The sequence below is a fragment of the Peromyscus maniculatus genome, chromosome 3 (genome assembly GCF_049852395.1).
Source record: "Peromyscus maniculatus bairdii isolate BWxNUB_F1_BW_parent chromosome 3, HU_Pman_BW_mat_3.1, whole genome shotgun sequence".
NCBI lineage: Eukaryota > Metazoa > Chordata > Mammalia > Rodentia > Cricetidae > Peromyscus > Peromyscus maniculatus.
Window position 1 is genome coordinate 157,935,895 of NC_134854.1, and position 21,169 is coordinate 157,957,063.

General features: G+C 44.3%; 1 protein-coding gene across 5 annotated transcripts in view; it reads right to left on the reverse strand.

The window, feature by feature from the left end:
* Eps8 (EGFR pathway substrate 8, signaling adaptor) overlaps positions 1-21,169 on the reverse strand; it is a 173,069-nt gene that overhangs the window by 84,120 nt on the left and 67,780 nt on the right. The window contains exon 1 of one of the 5 annotated variants that reach the window (XM_076568123.1): positions 14,479-14,665. The exons of 3 other annotated variants lie outside the window; for them this stretch is intronic. The gene's annotated coding sequence lies outside the window, so the exon portion shown is untranslated. Of the gene's footprint in view, positions 1-6,167; positions 6,265-14,478; positions 14,666-21,169 lie in introns of those variants that run through there. One more of the 5 variants, XM_076568124.1, reaches the window with a different exon arrangement.

The window sequence follows — 21,169 nt, forward strand, 5'->3', positions numbered from 1 at the left end:
TAAAGAGAATACATTTAAAACCTAGTTCAACCAGACCAACCAAGAACTCCATCAGCACTGTCAACTCTAGTCCACATCGAGTAAGGCTTGTCCCTCCTGCCTCTCTATCTGGACTGTTCTTGCTGGCAGCCACCTTCCTTACGAAAATAAGCTCATTATTGTGGCTTGAAACTGAAATGTCCTTTACAGGTGCATGTTTTAAACACTTGTTCCCAAGTGTGTGTGTGTGTGTGTGTGTGTGTGTGTGTGTGTGTGTGTGTGTGTGTGCCCCTGTGCATGGTGTGGAACTGTTAGGAGGTGGAGCCTAGCTGGCAGGAGTAGGTAACAAGGGGTGTGCACTTGAAAGTTCCACCAATCCTCGTTCTAGCCTTTCTCTCTGCTTCCTGGCCTTCCTTGATATGAACACTCTCTGCCACAGACTCCCACACTGCGCTGCTCCTGCGTGCCTTCCTGTGTGGACAGAAATGCTTTGAAACCCGGAGCCAAAGTAAACCTTTCATTCTTTAAGTCATTTCAGTGGGATACTGCGGCCTCGGTGGCTCCGGAGTAACTAACATACTCCTGCAGTTATATCCTCTCTGCTCTCAAGTTCTCCCCACTGTGTGATGACAGCAGCATCCCAGCAGAACCAATCACATGAGGAAGTGATGTTGCTGGTCCTCCACGGGGGGGGGGGGGGGGGGGGGGGGGGGGCATCTCAGACATCAGTGCGACATGGGTTTGTGCCGAGGTTAGAAAGAATGTGGAATGCAGAAGTCAACACTATCCCTGGTTTGTCAGTCAGTATGTCCCCCGCTCTGCTCTTAAGATGTGTCACGTACACTCAGGGGCTTCCAGGAAGTACGATCAAGCTGGATGCTAGGGTCTCTGCAAGGGTGCTGTGCAGCCTCCAAATGCACTTCATTAGACCCAGCACAAGCCACACTGTTAGCTGCACACTGTTCACCTGCACAGACCGCCTGCAGTAGAGAGCAGCAGAAAAGCAGAAGAATTTCTTATCTCCGGAATGAGGGGAGTAACATAAACAGAGAGACATGTTCTTCTCCTGGCTCTCCACAAAGCTTGCCTATAACACAAAGCCTGTGGCTACTGGAGACTCAGTCTTGGCTTTTATAAAACTCCGCACTCCTAAGCAGACCTAAGAATTACACAGTACCATGCTCAAAGTCATTGGCTGAGAAGTCCCTGCTGTGCCGAGGACTGGGCCCTTCCATTCCAGGATGATAAAGCGGAAGTTTTTCTAGGAAACAAGCATTTGGATTTTATAAGATATGAGAGGCGTTGTTTACAAGAATGGTGCCTGATCTCAGGAGCAACTGTTGAGATCTCGGGGAAGCTGAGGGCTGCCAGGAGCCAGCGTGTTCCCTGCCTGGGAGGAAACAGGATAAAACCTACAGTGACTGGGGTCAGAGAGAAAGATCAATGGCTCCAGCTAATCCAAGCCCACGTGCCAGAGATTTAATTAAAAAAAAAAAAAAAAAGAACGACTATAAATTAGCAATCTACTAATGTAAACTGGCAAAAGACAAGCATGCCACTACCTAAAAAGCCCCCAGCCTATCTGGCTGGTCTCACAGACCTTACAAAGGCTCAAATTACAGCAATTTACTCTTAGAAAGCAAATGGAATGCTGTTGCTGTCTCCTGGGACAGAGCTGAGAGACCAGAGCCAGGCATGGTAGCGCACACTTGAATCCTTGCACTCACGAGGCAGAGGCAGATAGATCTCTCTGAGCTCGGCGTCTACACAGTGAATTCTCTGGTGCTGGATTTTCTGGAACTAGAATTACAGGCAGTTGTGAGCTGTCCAGTGTGGGTGCTGTGAATCAAACTCAGGGCCTCTGGAAGAGCAGCAAGGGTGTTAACTGATGAGCCATCTCTCCACCTGCCTCCATTTCTCTTTTAACGGTTTTCCTAACTAACTCAATAGTATGGACACCTCGTCATTTGGTAACTGTTCTCTCTCACAACTTCAATAAAATCTTCTTAACTATACCTTGGAGAGGTGGAGAGGTCATGTCCTTATTTTTCATTGAGTAACCACATAGCATGAACTTTAGAATTTTTAAATGTTACTATGAAGAACATTTAAGAAGAATCACTCTGAGGGATTCTCTTATCTTCTACACAACTCTGGAGTGTGGCAAACTAGTACAGTCTTTTGAAAGATAATCCTTGTGCTGCCAGAATGTTACAGAGAGAAGGATATGTGTGCTAAGAATGATGGGATATTTACTGACCCAAATAATTTCCTTCTAAAAGCTACACCAGCGGCTGCTTCACACCGCTCCTGCTAGAAGCAAGACTGTCATGGAAGAAACTAGTTAAAGGATGTAGAACTGAACTGAGATTTAAAAAAAAAAAGAACGCACCAGCCATGCTCACTAAGACTCGCTGCGTGGGCTGAGTGCACATACCAACAAAGCCCTGCTGTCAGCCTGGTGCTGCGTCCACTGATTGAACATCTGATGCAAAAAGCAGAACTCTGGGTGAAAGTCAGCCTGTTTCCAGCAAGTTCAAGACTGACTAAGAGGAAAAGCGCCGTCCTCTGACCCACCCGCCCACTTCCTGAAACACCCAGTATTTTTCTTGGAAGGGAATCGGCACACCAGTGCCATTTCCAATAGCTCGGATTAGACAATATAGAACCCTAACACAGAATGGACAAAAGACGTGAACTCCCCAAAGCCAGCCAGCCTTCAAAGCGGAGAGCTTTCCATAAACAGGTGTTATCTGGTTCTGAGGGTGAAGACTTCCGGTCCAACACTGATAAACAAGGGATACTATAGGAAGCAGGTGAGGACTCAGATCATCTAGGAAGCACACTACTGAGTCCTCTCACGCTCCTTCCTTTCAACATAATCTCACATGGATAAAGGAAAATCCATACCATTTTTACCATTAGAATTAAATACTGCTTTTGGATAAAAAAAAAAAAAATGTACTCTTTTGTGGGAGAAGGTATATGTATATGGTGTGTGTGTGTGTGTGTGTGTGTATGGTGTGTGTGTATGTATGTATATGGTGTGTGTGTGTGTGTGTGTGTGTGTGTGTAGGGAAAATAGGCTTCCAACAGGCCTGAAGTTCATGAAGTAGTCTGAGCTGACCGGCCGGAAGCTCCAGGGACCCACCTATTCCCACCTTCCCAACAGGGATGCCAAGTACACACTCCTCCCAGCTGGCTTAACAAGGGTTCTTGGCACCAAACTAAGGTCCTCTGCTAGCACTTTGAACTATCTCAAATGAGCTCTCTCCTCAGAACCCAAAATATTTGCCTTTTCTAAGCAATTGTTTTCTCTTCTCTGGATTAACTGTGTAACACTACCATTTCAGAACAGTTTACAAAATCAATAAGTAATATACATTAAATCCACAAATGTGGCCAACATTGCTAGAGAATCTTTGCCATGTGTCAATATGGCTGATATTCACAAATCCTCTCAGAGACACGTACCAATATCTCTATTTACAGGAAACTGAGGCACATGACAAGGGACTACCTGGTCCACCACACAAGTTGGTCACAGTTAAAGACTTCAACACAGACAGATCAACACAAAAGTTCAAGCACTTGGCCTCCATGTTCTGTCCTGGTCTAGGAGCCTTGCCTTTAGGACAGCTAAGATGCTAAGAACATGCCCCCCTCCCCCCCCACCCCGACACACACACAATTACGCCCAAAGATGTAGTCAGGTTTCATATTCACGTAAAACAAGCCTAGATTTGTTTGTTTTTTTCATACATTCATCTCAAAATTCCTGTGTGACTTTTCTGTTGGTAGGAATGGAGTTTTTCTGGAATGCTTCATCCTCCAGCCAAACGGATACCAGCCTTGCTTATTTGTGAGTTCCATATATTGGCAATATCCCACAGACCTATTAAAAACACTAACACGATTCTGTCCTCAACACAGCCCTTGGGGAAGAAAAATACACATAACATTTCCGTCTTCAAAATAACAAGCAATTATACAGGATCGTGCATTTTGTTTCCTCTTGAGTAATCCACCCTGGAAAGAGTTCAAACATCTGAGTCCTCTAGAATTTCACTTTCAGCAAGAAAAACTATCTTTTTACACATCAAGTCAGCAGCTGAGAAGTCATTTGTATCTGTGACAAGTTCACAGGAACTGGCTTAGATATTATATGATTATGTATTTCTAGTACCAAACAGGTGAGAGAACTCCTAGGGAGGTAAAGCAGAATGAGTGCTCTGAAATATGCCACGGCCGTGACCTTCAGACTAACAGGGAGCAGGTAGTGTAACAGGCGCAAATTTACCCAAGGTGGGGGAGTCTGCAAAGCAGCAACCTAAGGAAAAGCCTATTCCCAGTGGGAGGTACTAAACATGTAAATGTATACTTGTCAGCCAGCATGCCTGGTGTGATTTGAGGGCCAACAGAGTGCCACCCTGTTTTCTTAAAACATATCATTTACCCAAGCTGCTCGGTGGATGCAAATCTTCTCACGGAAATGAATTCATTCTTTCAAGTTAAACATTTTCGTCCCCAGGAACTGCTATTAAACCATAAATGCTCCTGAGAGCAATAATATATTATGCCATAAACATGTAAGTAAGAATTATCAGATAATTTCACCAAAATAGGAGGACTCTAGGGGGTCGAATGCCTGTGGAGCCAATGCCCCTAGAAACAAAAGAAATATGCTTCCGACAGATGCAGTAGTGAGCCACTAGAAAAGCAAAAGAAATGCCTGTTTAATATTCTCAACTACAGCCAGCAGCTAAATCCTACTGAAAATGTGAAAGAACAGTAGCTTACCCATGGAATGATTATCTACTAAAGTGAAACATACTACATGGTACCTCAAACCACCTTGTTTGGGGGAAATGTATAGCCCACAAGACGTGCCCTGCGTGAGGGCATACGGAGCAAAAACGATTCCCGGCCTGCGGGAGCACTTGGGTTAGCAAAGCACATATGTAAACAGCTAAGGGCAATGTGTTAGTAAACGCTGCCACTGTGACATCAGAGACATCCTATGAAATAGTCTGCCCAGCGATGGCTGTCAGATTAATATCCGACAACAAGCAGGGAAGAGCCAGTGTCGGAAGGCGCAGGAGTGTGCCCACTGGCGTGGATATGGGCAGTCCCAGAGCATGCCAGCCATGTCCCAAACATCGTATACAAGGGATGTGAGTTTCAGGGAACTGGAAGCTGCTTTATTCAGTGTGGCCATGCCAGGGATGGTTACAGAGAGAAGAAAGAATGGAGAAAAGCCTAGTGACAGATCATGAGGGACCTTGTGGAGCATCTGGGGATCATCTTTGGAAATGTTAAGTCCAATGACAAGTATCAACCTATTCATTACTAGTGTTTAAGAAAATAACCATGGGGAGACTTGGGGGGGGTACCTTAGATACTCAGAATTCACTAATTTTGAGATCGTTTTATCCAATTCTTTAATTTTGATGGGAGCACCCCAACTACATTCTACTCTATGCATTCTTCTTAAAGCAAACTAAAGCACACCTATACCGTTCCCATAGTGACAAATTGATTATTAACCACCCCCTAACAATCTGGTGACAGGGCCTGGGGAGATGGCTCAAGTCAGTTATTACCTGCTGTACAAGCAAGAGGACCTGAGTTCAGATACCAGCACCCACGTAAAAGCTGGATGTGGCTGTGTGCACCTGGAAGCCCCATGCTGGGCAAATAGAGGCAGGGGAGTTTCCAGGTCCACTGACCAGACAGCCTGAGCAAATGAAGGAACTCTGAGTGAGTGAGACCCTGCCTCAAAAAGGGAAAAAAAGAAAAAGCACAGAGAGTAAATGCCTTCTGCAGTCCATATGCATGCCTAACACACACACTCACACGTGCACACACAAACATGTACCTACCATACACACGAGAATAACAGTGACACCAGATATGGCAGTGCATACCTGCAATCCCAGAACTCAGAAAGCTGAAACAGGAGGATTGTTCCAGTTTGAGGCCAGCCTGGGGCACATAGTAAGTTCAAGTCCAGCTTGAAGTACATAGCTCAACTCTGTCTCAAAAATAATGAAAGTAACTGATGAAAGAAGAACTGTGAATACACTTTCTTTCCTTTTGTCTCAAATTGCTTTGCCCTTTCTTCTAAAGTACCCCCTTTTCCCTCAGTTTTGCAAATCCACATTTAACCTCTATTTCATGGCAATTACCTTTTAAAACAGTTCCCCACATGCTGCCACAATCTTATTGCACAGATTTGGTGAACATGCAACCATCTTGTCCTCCTTGACACAGTCTTCAGGAGCCTAAGCCTACAGATGGAACCAGGATGAAATCATCATAACGCAGCTCACACTTGCTTATGAAAAGACAAGAGCTCCTGATGATTGCATTTTAACTTTACTCGGCTCTAAGCCCACTCACCCTTGCTGTCTGGCTATCATGGAGCTCCCAGGATGCCCAGGATGATGGGTTCTGGTATCAATCCTCCCTCGACTGGTTAAGTAACAGGGTGGCCACACTCATCCTGTCTCAGATTTGTCCCCGATAGTATAATAATGCAGACACCAGTTCATCTCAGCGCAGATCCAGATCCAGCCAGATCACTCTGCATTTGCTTTCCTGTCTTTTCTAAGTCCCCTGTCCCTGGGTCAAACTCCACTCAGACACTTAAAGGAGCAACAAAGGCTTAGGACGCTGTTCCAAGTGCCCGGAGCAGCCTCGAGCAACAGTCATCATCTCAGGTAAAGGAACAAGCCTCGCTTCAGAGAAGGGGAGCAGTGTTCTCGGAGCAATCCCTGTACCCGGGGCTACACCAGGAATCCCAGGAAACGCCGTTTATTCTTGTTCTTCCAATATGCCTTGCTGAAAGTTTACTCCTTTGCTGCAGGGACTGTACTATCATTGCTGGACATACAATAAAAAGAAGAAGGGCAACTCCTGTCCTCGATGTGAGGCACACAGTGATGCTTTCTGTGGCATCTCCTGGGCCACACCTTGTCTCCTCGAGAACGACCTGCCCTGTCTAGAACAGTTACCTCCTTCATCTCCGCCTCCCTAATCCTTGACTCCCAGCTCAAAAGCCCCTCCTTGGGGAGCACTTCCTGGACTCTAGATGATACATTGCTTAGCAACATAAAATTGACTTCTTACACTTCACAGTTAAACACATGGGATAATAAAGTTTTAGTATATGCTTTTCGAAAATAAGTATGTACCTCACTTGCTTTCAATTGAACTAGAACCTTTTTTAATTTATTTTATTTTACATGTAAGGGTGTTTGCCTACATGCATCTCTGTCTATCATATTTGTGTCTGGAACCAGCAGAGGTCAGAAGAGGATGTTGGGTCCTGGAACTAGAGTTACAGGTTGTTGTGAGCTGCCATGTGGGTGCTAGGAATCAAGCCCAGATCTCTGCAAGAGCAGCTGGTGCTCTCAACCCTGAGCCATCTCTCCAGCCCCTGTTCTATTTTATTATTTGTATTGAGAATTTTAAGTCTCATCTTTCTTATAGGTGAATAATATCTTACTTTTTAATGAGTTGTGATTCTATATCCCATATTTTCTTTATAACTCTTTACATATCACACCAAAGACATTCCTTACTATACAGATTTTAATAAAATTATACAATTCTCTAGCAACATTCTGACTGTATACCTTGCCTTGTTTTTAATATTAGAGACCCAAGGGACAATCACCAATATTTGCGTTTTTCAACCCAGAATTTTAAACTCCACGCTCATTTTAACAAACTTTGTTCACCTCTGGTTAAAGTCATGCACACTTTCCTGTTAAATGTGATACTTTAGGCTTGCTGGGACTTCCAACAAACCTCGTTTCTTCATTTGCACAGTGGCTGAAATACTTCTGGAGGGCATGAGAAATGGAAAAGACACAAGCCCCACAGAAAATCTCACATCAGAAGTATTAACTCCTCTGTGTGTGGGGAAAGCACATGTTTGAGAAAGCGGCCCTCTCTGTGTCTCATCCACACACTCCCGAAAGGAGACACAGCTCAACTGCTCTGCTTCATCTGGAGGTGAGAAACATTCTATGAAACACTGAGTTGTAAATGTTTCAGGTTTTGTCCGTCTGTGCCGTCTCCATCGACAGTCTTCAGTTTTGCTTTGGTATTAAATCGCCTACTTAAAACGTAAAACAAAACAAAAAGAAAAATACATTCAGGAGCAGTGGCACATGCCTCTAATCTCAGTCTTTGGGAAGTAGGGGCAGAAGGATCAGGAGTTCAAGGTCATCCTCAGCACATAGTAAGTTTGAGGCCAGCCCGGATCCTGCCCATCCACCCTGCAAAAGTAAAAGACATTCTCGGTTTGTAGGAAGAAAACAGGCACTGGCTGCTGCTTGTGGCTCTGCGTTAGGCTCACACATGTTCTTCAGTTCTGTTCTGCCGCTGCTTCATTCCAGCCCACACCTAAGTGCTGTGCAGCTCAAGAGCCACCAACTGAAGACTGTCTCTACGTGAAGTCCTGGAGACAACTCACTACTAAAAGAATAAAGACACCTTCCACGCCGTGGCAAACAGTCAAGAGCCAGAGGGATGGCTCGGTGGTACTCAGGTTAAATCACCAGACCCTGCATGGTGGAAGGAGAGACCAGACTCCTGCAAGCTGTCCTCTGACCTCAGCACACACACAGGGTGGGAGGAGGGAGAGGTTCCTTTAATGTATGTGGAGCTGGAGAGACGGCTCAGAGTGCAAGAGCACTTGCTGCTCTTGCACAGGACCAGAGTTCAATTCTCAGCACCCACATTAGGTGGCTCACAGCTGCCTGTCCTTCCAGTTCCAGGAGATTTGGTGCCTTCTGGCCTCCGTGGCTATTTGCACTCACATTCACATATTGATACACAGACACATAATTAAAATAAAGATAAAAAGTTTTTTAAGTACAGTTATACATTGCTTGTCTAGACGCAGGGTAATGGGTCCTGTCACTTTGGGAACAACTCTGAGCGTACTCACACGCTTTGGTGACATAACCTACTGGCAGGTGTTTACACACCAAAATACATCTAAACATAGAAAAAGTTACACTAAAACTATATTATACATGAATTTTAAAGGGTATATCTGTATACAAGTCATACTGTGAGCAGTGCGTGGGAATGCTTTATTCGGGGGCAGTCCTGGGGGATTGGGTCTGAAGAGGCCATTGCTGTGCCCTGCTGTGGGCTGCATACACCACTGTATCCTGCACTGCGTTCATTCATTCTAGCATTTATTTCTTTATTTTTATTTATTGTGTAGGTGACTATTTGCCTGCCTGTGTATGTTAACCACATGTGTGCAGTGCCCATGGAGGTCAGAAGAGGGCATCAGGTCCCCTAACTGGAGCTACAGAAGGCTGTCAGTCCTTTGGAGTTGGAAGGGAAGCCAGGTCCAGTGTAAGAGCCATGAAAGCTCTTAGCTGCTGAGCCATCTCTCCAACCATTTAAAAAAATCTTTAACTTTCTATTTCATAAAGCTTTTAATTTTTTTTTTTAGTTTCTGATTCCTTTGTAGTAACATTTACCCTAAAATACACTCTACAGCTTTATTTAAAAAAAAAAAAAAGTCCCTTTATATCCATATCCTATAAGTTTGCCTATGTTTTGTTTTTACTTTTTTGAATATCTTTTACTAAAAACACTGGTTGTAGGGGAGGGCCAAGGCACCATTGCCTCTCTCCTTCATGGCTTGCCCCCTTCCGTGTGTTGATGGACAGCAACAGCATGGGCCTGTCTGTCCCCATGAGGGCCCACCTGAGGCTGCCTTACTGCTAACCCTTACTATACATATACAAAGAGAAGGTGTGCCCTCCACAGTGGTGAGAAAGGTATAACGTAGAGATAGAGAAAGCAGTGAAGTCATTTGGTAGTAAGCAGCTTTGTACACGATCATCTACACTGTAGTGTTTACTGGGGGGTTGATTTTTTTTTTTTTTTTGAGACGGAGTCTTGCTATTTAGTCCAGGCTGGATTCGCATCTTGGGCAATCCCCCTGCATCAGCCTCATCAATGCTAGAATTCTGGGGGAGCACCACCACCACACCTGGCTGTATTGCACTTTTATTAGCATTGGTGGTGCAGGAAGGAGGCGTGCTCACACCGCTGTCACCGAGGCATCGGAGCACCCCCGCGCTGTACTGGGACTAGGTGACAGGCACTTCTAGCCCCATCATAATCTTCTGGGACCATAACGAGTGTGTGACCCATGACTGTACACATAAAGCCCCGAGACGGCTCTGCCCATGTCGTCCACACCTCTCGCTCTCCCCTCTGGTTTTCTTAGTCTAATACTAACCCAGACACACAGCACAGTTTACGCTGGCGGCCTCCGGTCCCCCTTCCACGTCTCACATCGACAGCAGCGCAGCCATCCGCCAGTCAGGCTCCCTGCTTAGCAGGAGGCCCTTCTCCGGCAGCCTCTCGGCTCTCACACTGAAGGTAGTGTTTGTAACCCCCCTTCTCCCACTTCCATATTCCAACACATCATTTCTCCTTGTGTACAGGTTCAGTCACTGCCACATCCCAGCTCTCATTTTTCCTGACCTTTTACACACAAGCTGCTGGGAAAACTCAAGATTGGGTGTCAGGATCAGTCTCGGTCCTTGCCCTGCCTGATGAGGTCAGCGATGTCACCGAGGGCACAAGATATGATCGTGCAGAAGTTATTATTAATGTATAACCCACACGGCCCTCTCAGGACCCACTGAAATCTCAGCTCAGGCAACACCTGATTCAGGGCCAGCCCTGTCCTTTATGAGTGATGGACCTTGGGCAAGTCAATTATCCCTGCTGCCACGGCCAGGGCCTCTCTCCTCACAGCATGCTTTCCTAGCCGAGATGGAGTATGCCCTCAAACCATGAGCCCAAACAAAGCCTCCCTCCCTCCCTCCCTCCCTGCCTCCCTTCCCTCACTTGTGTCTCTCTGGTATTTTGTTACAGCAACAAGGCAGGTACTACACCCGGGATGGGATGCCAGTCATGTGGGGACAAACCTCTTTTCCCCAAACCAGTATTCTAGCCTCACTAACTACATCTATTTCCACTATGAATTCATGGAAATGTTCTGCAAGTCAGAGCTGTGTGGGGTAACTTCTCGATTCCTCTCTGCCTGGCCTTCATCGAGAAGGGGACCCGAGGCCCCACACAGCCAGACCTGAAGCTTTGGTTGCTGCAGGCCCTAGTTCAGAAAGCCACTCTGCATTTCTTCAGCTGAGTCCTCATATATCCACTCCAGCAGAGGAGCCAAGTGTGTGCTCACGGGCGAGTTACTCCACATAGGGTTCCCTTTAGTATCTATGCAAGGCAACACAGGAGAAATCAGACCAAACCACCTACAGCCCATCATAGGAACAAAGAGTAAGACAACTTAGCTGTTTCAAGTCCGTTAACATGGAAGGAGCAAAATATCAGAGAACACATGAAAATACACACAACATAGGACACAGGAAGGGAACGCAAAAGCACAAAACAGAATACTCAACCAAGGGAGAAAGGACCAGGGGAAGTCCAACAATGGTGGTCAGCAGACCTTGAGAAAGAGCCGAACTCTGGTTATGAATGAGACACTTTGAGAAGGAAAAATGAGGCAAGAAATGGAAGATATGATAAAGGGCAAGCAAATTAAAACAAAAAAAAAAAAAAACGGTGACCCCAAATGACAGGGAGCCAAGCAGTCGATCCTTACACAGCAGGAAATGGGAAGGCCACGGGGAGCCTTCAGCCTGAGCTGTGGGGTCAACTAGGAATGGGGAGAAGGAAGCACAGTGGATTCCAGGAACGCAGACTCTGAGTTAGTGAAGAGGATTCATTCTGAGTCTTGGGAATGCCAAGCCAGAGTGGTGGGAGAGCCTTCCAACCCCAGGCCCGGGCTTCCTGCTCAATACTGATGATTGCGGCTCTACCCAAGGCAGACTATGCCATTTGGCCTGGCAGATTATATGAAATTGTGAACTAGAGGGAATTATCTGCATATTATAGAAAGCTTTTTTTTTTAAAGAAAATAGCAGAAAGTAATGAATATGACAGACAGTAGTAAATAGTGACTTCAAAATTGTAGATTTATAACAATCTTAGCAAAGTTAGTATTATTTGAATTACATCTAAACATCTGACACAATGTATTTGTTTCCTGTAACATCACCAGGTAGGCCAGGCTAGCTCCCCAAACCCTCCTGTGTCTGCCTCCCATCTTGTACTGCCAGGATTCTAAGCTTGTGTTGCCACGGCCAGTCTTGTATGTGGGTTCTGGGAGTCCAGACTCAAATCCGCATGCTTGTTAGGCAAGAACTTTACCAACTGAGTCTTCTTCCCAGCTCCCTCCAACGTACTTTTAATAAGTAAGAAAATGTACAGCCATATTCCTAAACCAAAGCCTTCACACACACAAGCCTTAGTGATAACCTACTTTAATATAACCCTTACATAATCCTTTTATTCAACTTAGCTAACAGTTCTATAAGTCTTTGTCACTATATTCCAAGGCAGGCTCAAGCCTTTTATTAAACTTTATACTGATCTCAATGAGTGACAAAGTAACTATGCGGGGAAACTAACGGAGACTTCTCTATACACTTTACTTTGGAACTGCTTTACTAGAAATGGGACTAAACAGATTATGCATGTGTCTGGCCATTTCTTCTAATACACAGTTTAATAAAGGTAAATTGAAAAAAAACAGTTTCCATATTGAGCTGCTGAAAAACAGAAACCTCTTTGAAACAATGTTAGGTAGAACCTATACACATGTATCCTCCTACAATGGAGAACGGCTGGGTCAAAGAACAAAATGTTTTACATTCCTTTCTCAGAGACTACGCTGAGTTTAAAGTCCACATGACACTGACATCTGCCTTGGAATTTGGACAAAAGTTTACAGCCAAGATAAAAATAAGCCAGACCATAAACATCTCCAGGAACCTCACCCTCTTTTTACTCCTAAATGTTGGATGTGTTGCTGGAAGGTCACATGAGAAAGGCTGGATTGTCAACCCTCTTTACGGCACACAAATGACAGACACTTCAACGGAGAATCAACACACGAGAGAATGCTGTTCAAAGGAGCATCCCTTGGGGGTGGGGGCATGACTGGATAAGTAAAGTGCTGGCCAGGCAAGCATGAAGACCTGAGTTCCACAAGCAACATCTCTGTAAGAGGCCAGAGGCAGCAGTGTGCACTTGAGACTAAGAGGCAGAGACAGACAGATGTCTGGAGCAGACATGCCAGCCAGTCTAGCAGAACCTGTGCACTCCAATGAGAGACCTCGATAGGAATCTCTGGTCTCTGTTACCTATATGCGTACACCCATACCTGCACACACAGGGGTTCACTATGTACGTACAGCACACACACACACACACACACACACACACACACACACACACACACACACACACCATGATCTAAACTGAAGAATGCAGAGAGTCCCACTCCACAAGAGTAACTCAGGCAGATTTTGACTTTTGCCCTCTGTCAGGAGCATTCAGCTACACTATTAGGAGCTCAGGAGGGTGATCTCCCTGTTCACCTCATAGCTAAAAAGGGATCAGATGACTATTAATAGTTGGGAACCCACAGACATAAAATAAATCATATATGCAAAACACTTTGATTATCCCATAACTATAGTTTTTACACAGTATCAATCCTAGCTTTGAATTTAATTTCTGGTAATAGAGCAAGAAAAAAACATTTCCTTTCCAATCAGATTGAGTGTGTCAATCCAATAAGAACCTTGAAAATAAAAGGCATACAGGGACCTCTACACATTGACAATCCTGCTTGCCACTAAACTCAAATGTAATACTAAGATACCAAAATTATAAACTTCTGATATTTTAAAAATAGTTGTTCTTTTAAGGTTTCCATTAACTGACTATTTAAACATTTACAAGCTCCATTAATATACACAGCTTTAAAAAACAAAAATTTTCAATACACATATCCAACTACAGTTTCAGTCCCAAGTAAAATGTTTGTATAGAGATTTGGCCATCTTCAGTCTGTGGGCTCAGAGCCAACAACAACCTATGAAGGTTAAATTTGAGTAATAAGCAAATTTTCATAGTACAACCAACACTGTACAAACAATTCAAAGCAGTTAGTATTTACAGGATAATCAAGGTGTTTTGCATATAAGATTGATTTTAGGTCTGTGGGTTCCCAACTATTAACAGTCATCTGATCCCTTCTTAGCTATGAGGTGAACAGGAAGATCACCCTCCTGAGCACCACGACTCACAAGAGGAAAAGCCTGTAAATCCACAAGCCTGTAAGCAACCAAACGGGGAAGGAAGGGACAGGATAATGTGGACTCTAAGGTACCCCCAAGATTTTACCAGGTTTAGAAGCCAATGAGAACATCAAAAGGGACTTTAAAAAAAAAAAAATCCTGTTAGAGGACCTACTTAGCCTAAAAATAATACTACCTTTCAAGGTCTACAAACATCTTCTGTAATAATTACACCTTTGAAACCCCTCCTTAGCAAAGAAAATATTCACAAACTCTCACTCACCCTCCGGCACTGTCCAGGCAAAACTCCTCCAAGCGACGTTCAAGGCAACTGTGAGAGCGCATCGCTCTGTTCACGGACTTGTCAAGTGACCTTTGGTTCATGCACAGAGAGGGTGGGACCCTGCTTCAGTTTCGGTATTCCGCTACACTCAATGAAGTTTCTCCTTTGGGCTCTCCCAGGCTGTAACTAAGACTTCCTCCTCTTCTTAACAAGGAAACGGCTACCACGAAGAACATAGAGCCCTTGCCCAAGGTGGGGAGACTGACAGAACGGCCAATAACAATGGGGAGCATTGATCAAGAACTCCCTCTGTGTGCTAAACTAATGCTAGACAGGGTTGCTATGGACACTTTCCCATTGAAGAGGCAGAGTCTAAGGAACTGAGTGTTAATGAGTAACCTAAGGGCTGCAGCTATATGGTGGTAAGATGAGCTAATGAAAAGGGCTTTGCACCAGAAACGTGGAAAAATAAATGCTAGTGCAATAAAAATGTGCAGAGGGCAGCTGGAGATCTGACGACATGGCTAGGAACACTCGCTGCTCCTGTAGAGGACCTGGATTGAGTTCCCAGCGTCCACATCCTGTGGCTCACAGCCACCTGTAACTCTAGCTCCGAGGCATGTGACACCCTCTTCTGGGCTCCTCGGGCACTGCACTCACATGCACAAACTCACACTCATATACACATAACTAAAAATAGTCTTTCCTTCAAAGGAAGTACATGGCTTTATTTATGATAAAGAAACTCATCTAGTACCATGTCAATGCTAGATCTAGTGGCCGAAGTGGTGCACACAGAGCAAACGCGTCAGCTATGGCTGTGGGGAGCCACGGTGGGAGAGGGCTGAGCCAAAAAAGTCTTGGCTGGGCAAGCATGAGGACCTTAGTTTAACCCCCAGAATCTACATTTTAAAAGTCAGACAGGGGCTAGATAGATGGCTCAGTTAAAAGCACTGATTGCTCTTGCAGAAAACTCAAGTTTGGTTCCCAGCACCCACATGCTGTCTCACAACCATTTGTAACTCCAGTTCCATGTGATCCAATGCCCTCTTTTGGCCTCTGAGGGGACCAGGCATGCATGCGGTACACATACATATATGCATTCATACAGGCAAAACACTCAAAAACATAACAATAAGTAAATAAACCTTTAATTTTTTTGCTTTTAAAGCCAACTATGACAGTATACACCTCTAGCATGAGACAAGTAAGAGGGTGCATCCTTGGGGGTCCCAGGAGCCACCCTTGCCAAATTTAACCAGGTCCAGACCTGTGAGGGAGTCCACAGTGAACAGTACTCGAGGGACAACACCCAAGGTTGACCTATGGCTTACACACACACACACACACACACACACACACACACACACACACACACACGAGAGAGAGAGAGAGAGAGAGAGAGAGAGAGAGAGAGAGAGAGAGAGAGAGAGATCCATACACACATATAAAATGCACAGAAAGTGAAAAAAGTAAGTAAATAAACAAATAGATACTGATGCATGGGGATGTAAAGTTGGGATTAAGACAGTCCATAGAACGCAAGCCATTTAGAGGTGCTGTGTTCACAGTTGAAATACAGTGAGAAGACAGAACAAAGTCCTCCGCTGTCTTTGTAACACCTCACGAGTGCTTGTCTCTAAGAATATAGGGAAGGCAGAAAAATGCTACAATCAACCTGTGGCGCCAGCGTTTTAAAGTGTAAACCTCATTTGTATGCGCTGACAAAGCCAGTAAGCTAAAATTCCCCATGCTAAGAAACGGAGCCAATAACAAATGAATCCCTGGCCTGGCTCCAAAAAGGCAAACGTAAAACCCTTTCAAAGTAACACACCATAAATGACCACGCATGCATAAGCAGAAAACCTAAACCAAAAAACAGTCAAAAAGCAAAAGTCCCTAAAGATATGCTTAAAATTTGTAAAAAATAAATATTTTTAAATGAGAAAAAATGATATACTGTGCCTGAACACTGACAGATATGCCCAGCAAACTAATATTCACCTGATTTTTTACTATGAAGATTCAACAAAAGAATAAACTACTAAAGCTATGGAAGAACAGAAAACTGTCATGTACAAAGAAAACTGGAAAAGTAGGGTTTATTTACAGAACAGGATCTGTCTGCATAAAGAACAGAACATTTTGCACATAAAGCACCAGGTTTTCTCAGGTTTGTGTGATATAAAATTGTATTTCTCCAGGTAGAACTTTCAAAACAACCCTTGAAGCCACAGTTGAGCTGTCTGGACCGCATGCTGCATCCCACGTTTTCTTTCCACCGTCTCCCAGGTCCTGTCCACTCTGCTCTCCAGTTCTCATTCCTGGAGGCTGTAGTTCCGCCCAAGGCCGGTCTTTTGCACCATTCTTACAAAAGGAAAAAAATGGAGTGGAAACTGACAAGCCTCTAAGGTTCCCATCTAGGAAAGGACACACTCCCCAGAAGCAGCCTGCTGCCCGCACACAGCCCGCACACAGCTTGCAGCCTTCGGCTAACAAGCCTTGGCTTGTCACAGCCTCACCCAACATCATGTCCTCTCCCCCTTCCCAGGGATGGCTTGTCAGCCACTGAGACAGGTTGTCATGTGGAATAGGAAGACATGGCCCCTTCTCTTGAATGAGGACAATGGCAAAGAGCCATTGCAGCCCTGTAGGTCCAACGGGATCAGATCTGACTGTCACGACACAGTAGTCCAATTGCCCGCTCTGCCCTGTACTATTTCCTTCCTTCCTTTCCACAGGATTGATCCCAAGGGCCCTTCTGGATAAAATTCCCACACATTCATATCCATTTCAAAGTCTGTCCTGGAACACAAACCTCAACCCTGCAAGGACAAACACCTCCAATGCAGAGGGCAAGGAGCAGCAGAGTCTTGAAGGCAATGTGGAGGATAAAAGAAAGCATTGACCTTATCTCTTTGGTGAGAAGGGTGTTAAAAGCAGAAGGCCTCCGAAATGAAGCATGTACTCAGGATAGTCAACAGAATCAAAAATCCCATCCCAACATCCCCAAGCATCAACATACTTAAGATCTGAAGGAGCTCTAGATGTGACCCCAATTCCAACCCGTTATTTTCAAAATGTCTCACAGGCCCTTCCGCTTGAGAAATGTCAAAAAGAAATGGGACTCCAAGTTAAGTGGCTCAGTGGTTAGGATCGTTTGCTGCTCTCACAGAGGACCCACACCAGGCAGCTGCTGCCTGTTACTCCTGCTCCAGTGGATCCAACACCTTCTTCTAGTCTTCATAGGACCCTACATACAAATGTGCACACACAAAGACACAGAAACATACCCATAAAGAAATAATATTTAAAGAAATGTCTCCAACTATAAACGGGTAGATTTCTAATAATAACTTATGATCAATCCACTGCTGTTAAAGTGACAAAATGCTGATACATTTTCAGCCTCTGAGTCAGCAGGAAGTAGTGAGTGATGTTTTAGTAATGGCATATGAGAGTAGTATATCGCTGTCATTGTCCTGAACACTAATAAAATCGCAGAGGCAGAGACCATCAGTAACCACACCTCTGTGTACTCAGAAGGCTAATGTAGGTTGACTCCCTTACCTTTCTGGTAAACGGGACTGATGACCGGTGGTCATCCATATTACTTACTTGGAATATTACTTACTTGGAATAGCCCAGGCTTGGTTACTGAAGACAGTACTGGAAGCTGGATACACACACCTTTACTGGTAACCATGCCTACCTCCTCCTCTGTAACCGTATTATAAAGGCACACAAAACAGTCTACAGTATGACCTAACAACTGAGACCATCAGATCCAAAGTGACCGGAGGCCAGTGACAATTGATGTTAGGACAGCCAAGCAGAATGAATGGACCACACCACCACACAGCCCTCCACAAGTATAAGCACAGTCTCCCTCTCCATTCCTGGGTGTTCCATCCTCATTACTCACTTGTCTCTAATTACTCCTTCCCCTCACACACTACCTTCTCAAAACCAACCTTTGGGGCCTGTAAGGTGTCCCAGTGTGTCAAAGTGCTTGCTGCCAAGTCTGACTGCCTTCGTTTGGATCCCCAGAACTTACATGATAGAAAGAGAAAACTAACTCCTGCAAGACACCCTCTGAGCTGCCCTTGTATGCCATGCTACACAAGCACCCACACACATGCACACATGTATCGCACAGAGAATAAAGTATAGCTTTAAAAAAAACAAACTTCTAATTCCCTTCCCACACTAAAATCCCTTTTGATGGGAGTAAGCAACTAAGGCACTAATAAAATAAGAGAGAATGAATGTAAAAGAAGTTTCTAGAAGAAAGTCTCATCATATTTTTGCCAGCTTTCAGTGATATACCAACTACCTAATTCACCTTAGGTAGTTGAATGATAAGTCAAATGCCACTTATCTGAAGAAAAATGGATATCTATACAATTTACAATTGGAAAGAATCATCTCTAACAAGGAATGTTGTATGGGCACAAAAAAGGACAAACATGTATGGTATATAAATGAGAATAACCAATATATTCACATAAAAAGAATAGACAAATCACAATGGTTTGGAGCTAGTGTTTGGTCCTAAAACCTGGATTAAAGGTTCATGGTATGTTTTAATACACACACACACACACACACACACACACACACACACACACACACACTCCTGGATGACAACTGTAATTCAGCAATCCACACATTATTTAGAAGAGTGAAATCATAATTAAATCTTTGTCTATAGAAAGCATGAGACTCTGATAAGTTACAACATTGAGGAAGTTGAACTGAACAGTTACGTGACAGTATATAAGTGAATACAATGATAATTTCACCTTCAACCGGCCAGGGTTAAGAATATACACAGGGAGATCAGTGTAAACCAAACAGTTACGTGACAGTATATAAGTGAACACAGTGGTAATTTCATCCTAAACTGGCCAGGGTTAAGAATACACATAGGGAAATACAGTGTAAAGTTACTTTCGGAATTTTAAAACCACCTTCCACCTTGGAATCACAAGATGGGAGGATCTCATTGGGCAATTTTAACCAGAAACCCAACAACTCATTGACACGGTGAAAACGGAGGAGAAAAGCAATGCCTTCCCCCATCCGTGTACCGTGACTACAACAGGTGAGAAGGCAGGGGCCTCAGCACCAGCAGGGCGACATTTACGTCAGCAATCTGCACCCTTGGGGAACGGGGTGCCCTCTACCAGCTCCCATCCCTCACCTGCAACACGAGACGGGCCGGTAAGCCTCATTGAGAGCTAATACTCCAGAACATTTTCCCAATTCAGATTTAAAAGGAGGAAATCTACTACATTAGATTTTGTGATAAAATGCAGTAATTGGCAATTTTACTCTTTCCAACAAACAAACTGTAATTTTTCAAGGGGAAAAATAAAATAATCAGAAAACCCAATGCTGAAGGGGGAAAACGCATGAGGATGACATGGATAGACTCACCCCAGAAATGGTCAAATAACCCTTTTCACAGACCCTCCCATTTCAGCCGAGAATTTCCATCTAAAGTGACTGATGAAACAGGCCGCATACAAAGGACTTCTGAGAGGAGGAAAATGCAAGCTTTGGGGACACAGTATCACAGTTTTCCTGTCCGTCAACATTTCTTTTATGTTCACAGGACCCAGAGGTTGGTCGTGTCCCTGCAGCTGGCTCAGGGAGCGCACATCCAAAGAACCACCCAACGCTACATGTTAAATCACGTGTTCAACATGATCATGTTAAATGCATCCTCTCAGCAAAATGTTCAAGTTTTTTAAACAATGATAGGTGTTCCTACTTTAGCTCATGAAAATCTAAGTACGCTGAGGTGCTAACCATACTCTGTGGAGTGAAGGCATCTCACACAGGGTTATCAAACCTGGAATATTTTTTACCTCCACATTATCGAGTCAGAAAGGTATCACATCAGCTGCACAGTGAGCTTTAACCTCTTTGGTCTACAGTCACATGCTATGTAGCACTGAGTGGGAAACGGAGGAGGAAGAAAGAGAAGGCCAGTTAGTGAGTACAAAAAGGGCCTGTGAGTGCTGGTGGAGTTATCTCAGCAAAAAAAAAAAAAAAAAAAAAGGATCGGGCAACATGCCCAAGCTTAATTGCAAACCACAGACCAACTGAAGTACTGTAAAATATCATTATGTAGATACACTCTTTTCATCAAGCTAATACCATGTACATGGTCCTGAAAAATTAAACCAGGTAGTGTTGCAATAAACAGTAAAATGCCTGCTTTCAGAGTAACAGTCTAGAAAAGGCTGTGTCAATAGTTGCTGGGATAACATAACTCAAGCCGTCCTTTGAAAATAAAACCTGTCATTAGATTTGCACATCAAATGGTCCCTGAAGCTTGTGTGTTACTAATAAATAGGGGGTCAGAGAGGCAGAGCCGACAGCACAAAGGGACTGTCACCGAGAAGAAGGCAGGATGCAGGAGGGTTGAAAAGTGGCAAGACTGCTCTGGAGGCCATCCCACAAGATTTGCTCTGGCAGCAGAATGTAGTTACGCCCTTTGGCTGGAAGTTAATATAGGGAAGATTTACCTGAGATCAGCAAAATATTAAATGTTGCTTTCAAGTTTAGTTTTGGGAGATAAAATGGTGACTCCTCCACTCAACTGCTAGTCTTGGTTAGCTTGCAGACCCAAGACTTTATGGGGAGCCTTCCTTTTTGGATGTTGAGTATTTATATATAT